Source organism: Borostomias antarcticus, assembly GCF_949987555.1.
Source record: "Borostomias antarcticus genome assembly, chromosome: 5".
Lineage (NCBI taxonomy): Eukaryota > Metazoa > Chordata > Actinopteri > Stomiiformes > Stomiidae > Borostomias > Borostomias antarcticus.
This window is the reverse complement of record NC_140238.1, coordinates 112,143-119,642: the sequence shown is the minus strand read 5'-3', so window position 1 is coordinate 119,642 and position 7,500 is coordinate 112,143. Positions and strand designations below refer to the sequence as shown.

At 46.9% G+C, this 7,500-nt stretch overlaps 1 protein-coding gene across 1 annotated transcript in view; it reads left to right on the top strand.

Moving 5' to 3' along the window:
- The window catches only part of ism2a (isthmin 2a), a gene marked incomplete at both ends in the record, with an annotated part of 53,270 nt that overhangs the window by 857 nt on the left and 44,913 nt on the right, over positions 1 to 7,500 (top strand). The window lies entirely within an intron of this gene.

Genomic DNA, 7,500 nt, shown 5'->3' with positions numbered 1-7,500 from the left:
ACGTGAAATTTATTCGTTCTACTATCAAACAACGTGTGATAATGTATTTGAGCTGCCGCCTCAACCGTGCGTAAGAGCAGAGCGCATCAACTCGTAGCTACAACTAGCCCATAGCCATTAAAACGGCTTATTGTTTTATTCATATATCAACTAGATAGTAATACTACTACGTAGCCTAGTAGGCTATAAAAGGAATTCAATAGGGTCTAAGCCTTAAGTTGTAGCCTAGGCTACAGTACAATCACAAGACACATAGGCCTAGGCTACCGTAAAAAGCGTTGCGTCCTCATAGGCCTATTAACTTAGATAATTATTAATAAGATAAGTATTATGTATCTACATTCTATGCTGCATCTGTACAGTAGACTACTGTTTTATTTGGATCCTTGGCCAAAATGCTGTTCTTGTAGCCGTTTCATCGATTCTTCTCCTTTTGTGAAGTGTAGGCTATATTCTTGTTAAAGTGCGGCCTAGGCTTTATTGTGAAAAATATGAGAAAGGCGTCATAGGCCTACAGACACATACAAATCATATGTCGCTTTTAGTAACATTAAAAACAATGCAAATGCAAATCATGCAAAGTTGAAGGCCACGACTTCATCAGTTAGGCTAGTGTTGGCATGATCTATAGATGCTCAGGTCATAATGTCCGTTGAAAATAATTCCCTCTAAGCACAATTTGAATTGTATTAAAATAGGCTAAAATTAAATTTCTGCATATTCTGATTCCTTCTATATAAAAAAACTTTTTTTTTTTAATGTGTAGCCTAGGCTATAGGCTTCTGCGATGAACAAAACAGCCACAATAGCGAGCGAGAGGGCAGTCTACCATAAAGTGTATAGCCTAACCATAATGTAATATATCTAGACTACATGCATTGTGGTATTTCTTTATATAGCCCAGCCTGCCTATCAATTGTTTCTCAATAAACAGTTATGTCATCCTCTGAGTCCGAATAAGTAGGCTAATAGACCGGCAGCTCTAAATGGCTTCCCAATCAATGAGACTTGGTTGTAAAAATGATGTTTTATTGATGAAAAGGTTAAAACTGAAAAACATGGAAAGAGTCATTGCATTGATCGATGCAGTCCGTTCAAATAGGTCAAGTAGGCCCATTTAAAATGACCAATTACATCTTCAAATCCCTTCTAATCTTGGCCTTTGATAGGGTTTTTCCCGCCCTACTGCTAATTATATCCTGACATTAACTATCTTGTGCATACAGAGCACAAACAATGAAACAAATAGATTTCCTGTCTGTCTGTCTGTCTGGCATTCGCTACCAGCAAACACTGAAAATACAGGTCCTCAATTTATTTAGATTAGACTAGCCTATCCAACTGGACCACTCCAATGAATGTTGAACATAGCCGACTTTTACTCTTTAGGTTTTACAGAATAGACCTACAATGTCCACACATGCATGCGCCATATCTGACTAGCTCGCCACTCGCCAGCGAACCTGGACTAGACTATTGTAACCCCCCCCCCTACAAATTATTTTATATTCAAATAAACTGGATGGACCGGTTTCCTAGCCCTGGATCGTGGGGAGGGGGGTAGCCTACGTTAGCGGGTGCTTTGCCATGACCGGCCATTCCACAGGTGTTGGATTGAATTCGCTAGTTTGATTGATAGATGGATGGATTTAACGTCCAAAGTATTGTGCAAGTATTGTATAGGCCCATGTGTAAGAGATGAATGGTTGTAACCATGAACTCAGCCAGAGGTAGGCCCTATTGTAGATTATCAGCATTATCACTAGTCTAAATTGATGCTTTCCTCTAGGCTACGTGTTGCCATTCATTTAAACCACCATCTCATCTAGACTACTTCTGTTGCTGCATTTTTACATTTATGCTTTCATGATTTTAGAGCGCAATCAACATTTTCCAGGATTCCAATAACTCCATCCATTCATCCAACTTAGTGCTGAGCGCAGCGCAGGCTGGTAGCTATGGTCAAGGATCACGACTGATGCACTCCCTTAACACGTCTCGCAACTCCCCAGACCATCAAGAGAATTTCAATATGAAAGACCTTTAAGTGGGGTATTCCAGGAGGTAGCCTAATGTAGCAAGTCGTCAGACTTCATGACGCACTGTTATGCTTGTTTGCTGTAGATCCAGTCATAGAAGCGGGCATCTCGTCCGGCGATTTGAAACAGCTGGTCAATTCACCCCAACAAGAATAACCAAGCGAAGGACAAAAATGAAACCACAAACGTTACTGCTGGTCTTGAAACAACTGTGTTAGCCTAGTTCCATATGAGAACACTCCTCGGTCCAATTCTGTATAGTAGATCAGCCTGTGTCCACGTAGTTGCTAGCTAACTGGTGTGTAGGCTACATTCCATGAATATCTGAAGCAATTATTCCCTATGTAGTTCACTATGGGTAACACTACATAGGGAATAGGGAGTGAGTGAACCATTTCAAACACATCTCTAGTCAGCCCCGTTAGCTAGCTTACTCGTCCTGATGCCATGTTCCATATGAGAACACTCTGCTAGCTAGCTAGTTAGCCTACTGTATTAAACCTCTACTTGTCCCGATACCTTGTTCCATATGAGTTAACAGATACAGACCCGACGACAGTTACAGAGATAGATACTATAGATAGATAGGCTTTGTTCGTAATAATTAAAATTACAACCAGACAGAGAACAAGGAGTTTGAGTTCACATTGTTAGCTAACTGGTACAGTTAGCTAGCTAGCTGACCCTGTCACGTGAATGGTGGTTGTTTACGTTGCAGTCTAGCTTACAATAGCTTCTCACGCCGTTCACTCCCATTCCATATTTTTTCTGATTTAAGGTCCCATGACGGGTTTCTCTTCCTGCTTCTGCCTAATCACTCCACAATACCACAATACAACGGTGTCATGTTTTACCGAAGAAGTGAAGAAGACGGTAGCTATCAGTGGCTAAAGCAGTTAGCTAATGTTAAGATCATTCCTGTAGCTGCTTTGCTGCTAATGCGAGTTCGTCTCCGTTCCTGCCCGAGAAACAGAAGTTTAGCATCAAAATAGCTACAGGAATCCTCATTGTAAAGTTAGCTATCTGCTTCTTAGCCACCGACAGCTACCGTTAATATTATGGAAGCTGCTGTCGTGAGCTAACTTGCTATCACGGTCTTATCGTGCAGCTTCACAGCCTGCTATTAGCAGACAGCACTAAAGTTGACAAAATCACACTTGCACATCATTAGAATTCCAACCATTTATATGAGATTTATCATTCAACTAAACATGGAACCTGAATACTACCTGATATTTCAACCTGCTGCCATCAGTGATCGGCGCGTCTGCTTGTTTGCGTCATGAATATCCTACGCAATGACATTCCATGTAGTGTCCCAAAACTGTTATATCATTCCCTATGTAGTTCACTATGAGTAGCACTACATAGGGAATAGGGAGTGAGTGAACCATTTCAAACACATCTCTGGTCATCTCCGTTAGCCATCTTACTCGTCCTGATGCCATGTTCCATATGAGAACACTCAGTCAGCCTAATGTATTAAACTTCTACTTGTCCCGACAGTTAACAGATATAGACCCGGCGACAGTTACAGAGATAGAAACTATAAATAGATAGGCTTTGTTGGTAATAATTAAATTACAACCAGACAGAGAACAAGGAGTTTGAGAACGGTAGGCTCATCTAATGTGCGAGATGAGCTACAGCAATGGGTCAATGAGTAGCCTAGTATTACTGCGCCCTCTATGGGCAGGCGAGCGGTGGTGTGGAATGCCGAAAAGCGCCTGTTAGAATACCGCGGGTCAAGTTACATTCTTATGTTCTCACATCTGTACATCCGTTTCAGGTTCAGCCAACGACAGCATTCCTTTGAGCCAACCATAGCGTGTGTGTGTGTGTATTAAAGTTAGAGGAAAAGAGGATTTTGTATATGCAAGTGTGTGTGTGTGTGTGTGTGCGAATGCATGTGCGGTGTGCGTGTGTGTGTGTGTGTGTGTGCATGCATGTGTGAATGTGTGTGTGAATGTGTGTGTGTGTGCATGCATGTGTGTGCGTGTGTGTGTGTGCGTGTGCGTGTGTGCGTGTGTGCGTGTGTGTGCGTGTGTGCGTGCGTGTGCGTGCGTGTGTGTGTGCGCGTGCGTGTGCTCTTTCAGCAGTCGTGCTGGTCTCTCCAGAGCCCTGACAGCCAGAGCGCCTCTCTCAGGATCTGCTCTGTTCTGCCTCCCGGTCCGGATAAGGACTGATCCTAGGTCAGCTCTTTTCACCTCGCCCAGTAAGGCGTCAGGTCAGGATGAGCTCCGGTGGTGATCTGATCCTGGATCTGTTTTCCCGTCGCCAACTAAGGCGCCAGGTCAGGATGAGCTCCGGCAGTGATCTGATCCTGGATCTGCGGTCAGGGGCGTCGTTCGTCCATTTCAGGCTATAAGACTGAGGGGAGGAGGAGGAGGAGGAGAAGGAGGAGGGGGGGAGGATGAGGGGGAGGGGGAGAAGGAGGAGGAGGGGGGGGAGGATGAGGGGGAGGGGTTGGAGAAGGAGGAGGAGAAGTAGGGGGAGGAGGGGGAGGAGGAAAAGGAGGGGGAGGAGGGGGAGGGGGAGAAGGAGGAGGAGGGGGGGAGGATGAGGGGGAGGGGTTGGAGAAGGAGGAGGAGAAGTAGGGGGAGGAGGAGGAGGAGGAGAAGGAGGGGGAGGAGGAGAAGGAGGGGGAGGAGGGGGAGGGGGAGAAGGAGGAGGAGGAGGAGAAGTAGGGGGAGGAGGAGGAGGAGGGGGAGGAGGAGAAGAAGGAGGGGGAGGAGGAGAAGGAGGGGGAGGATGAGGGGGAGGGGGAGAAGGAGGAGGAGGGGGGGAGGATGAGGGGGAGGGGTTGGAGAAGGAGGAGGAGAAGTAGGGGGAGGAGGAGGAGGAGGGGGAGGAGGAGAAGGAGGGGGAGGAGGGGGAGGGGGAGAAGGAGGAGGAGGGGGGGAGGATGAGGGGGAGGGGTTGGAGAAGGAGGAGGAGAAGTAGGGGGAGGAGGAGGAGGAGGGGGAGGAGGAGAAGGAGGGGGAGGAGGAGGGGGAGGAGGAGAAGGAGGGGGAGAAGGAGGAGGAGGGGGAGGACAGGGAGGAGGAGGGGGAGGAGGAGAAGGAGGGGGAGAAGGAGGAGGAGGGGGAGGACAGGGAGGAGGACTGGCGGTGAGGAAGTAAAGAGGGTACTTGAACCCTGTCCGTACCCCCGGAACAGCCCAAGTGTCAGAAAGCAAATGCCCAGGTGGCGTGAAGGCGGCGCCCAGCGTCCTGGGGGGGGTGGGGGGGCGGGGCGTCCAGCGTCCTGGGGGGGGCTGTGGATGTACAGCATGCATCCATACTTACGAACGAAACTATGCGCTTGTGATGTGCGTGTCTCTGTGAGTCCATCTGCGTGTACAGTGTGTGCGTACGTGTGTGTGTGCGCGTTCGTGTGTGTTTGCGTGCGTGTGTGCATGCGTGTGTATTTGCGTGTGCGTGCGTGTGTGCATGCGTGTGCGTGTGCATGCTTGTGCGTGTGTGTGTGTGCCTCGTGCACGTGCCTCGTGCGTGAGCGCGGATTGTCAGGGAGAGGAAATGCCAGAGGACCGGGTCCTTAGCATGCGAGGAATGTTTGACAAGCGAGAGGCGAGGCTCTGTTCTAATATGGAGGAAAGTGTGTTCTAAGCAGAGCCGAGTTTTGCCTTTGCCCTGTATTTAAACAGGACTGAGCAGTCTGGAGAGACTGTTTTGTGTTGCCATATAATAATAATAATAATAATAATAATAATAACTAGAAAGTACATTTCCTGGAGAAAATGTGAGGTGGGCTAGCTGCTGCAGCTGTGTGTAACAGCTACTGCTAGAACTACTATGGACCAGGCAATCTCCATGCACCCACCGGCGAAGACCATGTGTCTCTAACCCACTCAGGGGCTGAGTTGTGGGGTCCGTGGCGTGGACAGTGGCATGGTGGCGAGACTCCGCCCCCTCATGTCAGAGCTGGTTGGGGACAGTGTACCCCTCTCCAGGACACCTACCCACCAGTACCGGTGAAGGCCATGTGTCTCTAGCCGAGTTGTGGGGCCTGTGGCGTGGATAGTGGCGTGGTGGTGAGACTCCACCCCCTCAGATCAGACCCAGTTGGGAACAGTGTACCCCTCTCCAGGCCACCTACCTGACTCCACCGGTGAAGACTGTGTGTCTCTAGCCCACTCAGGGGCTGAGTTCTGGGGCCCGTGGCGTGGATAGTGGCGTGCTGGTTAGGCTCCGCCCTCTTGGGTCACAGCTAGTCGGGGACAGTACAGTGACCTCCTGGCAATTTCCATGCATCCACCATTGAAAACTGTGTCTCTAGCCCACTCAGGGGCTGAAAAGTTGGTTCTGTGGCGTGAATAGTGGCGTGGTGGCGAGGCTCCGCCCCTTTTGGTCATAGCCAGTCAGGGACGGTGTACTCTTCTCCGGGCTACCCACCGGCCCCCACCAGTGAAGATCATGTGTCTCTATTCCACTTTGGCTGAGTTCTGTGCTACCACATTAGTTATAAAAGGGTGCCTGTACCTTTAAGAGAGGCTGCACATGCACACTAATTCAAAAAAAGCAACAGCTGCCACCACTCTAATCCCAACTGACACTCTGATCCTAGACATGGTCCGCTTCAGACAACTCTATCGCGAAAACTATAAATGTTACAGCTTATATATTGACACCATAGGAATCCTGAGAACTTGCAGAACATTTCTATGGATAATATGTCCATATAGCTTAAACACTGTAGGCATGGCGACAAGTTAGAAAAAGGGTAAAAATGCAAAATTAGCAGCTCAAAAGTTAGTGCGGCACCATATGTTTCAATGGGGAGCGCAGTTGCCGAACAAATCGTCATACCTCAAAAACGGTAAGTCACACAGCTTAGATACTTACATTGTACGAATCAGCACAGTTGTGTGAACATTTCTATATATAATATGTGTAAGAGCTGTTAAAACTGTAGGCATAACGACAAGTTAGAAAAAAAGTAAAAATACAAAATTAGCTCAAAAGCTAGAGTGCAGCGCCATACGTTTCAATGGGGAGTGCAGTTGTCGTCAGAGTGAAAACGGTAAGTCACACAGCTTAGATACTTACATTATACGAATCAGCACAGTTGTGTGAACATTTTGATATATAATGTGTGTGTGAGCTGTCAAAACTGTAGGAGTGCCAGCAGTTTACAAAACGTGTGAATATTTCAAAGCAGCTGCTGCCACCACTCTAAAAACATAAGGTTTCTGAACATTCCAAAAGCAGTTTTAATGGGACAAAAAATAGTTTTAAAAGTTAAATTTCTAAAAAACTATCAAAAATATCAAAAATCTGAATGGATCCGTTAAAGAGCTAAAGATGATGAACATTTTAAAGTTTGAATGAAGTTTCTAGCACAAAGTATGAAGAAGTAGTTAACCCTGTGGACCTGCACATGTTCCGTCACATCGGCCGACGCGTAAATACTGTGTAGATATATATATATATATATATATATATATATAATTATATCTATA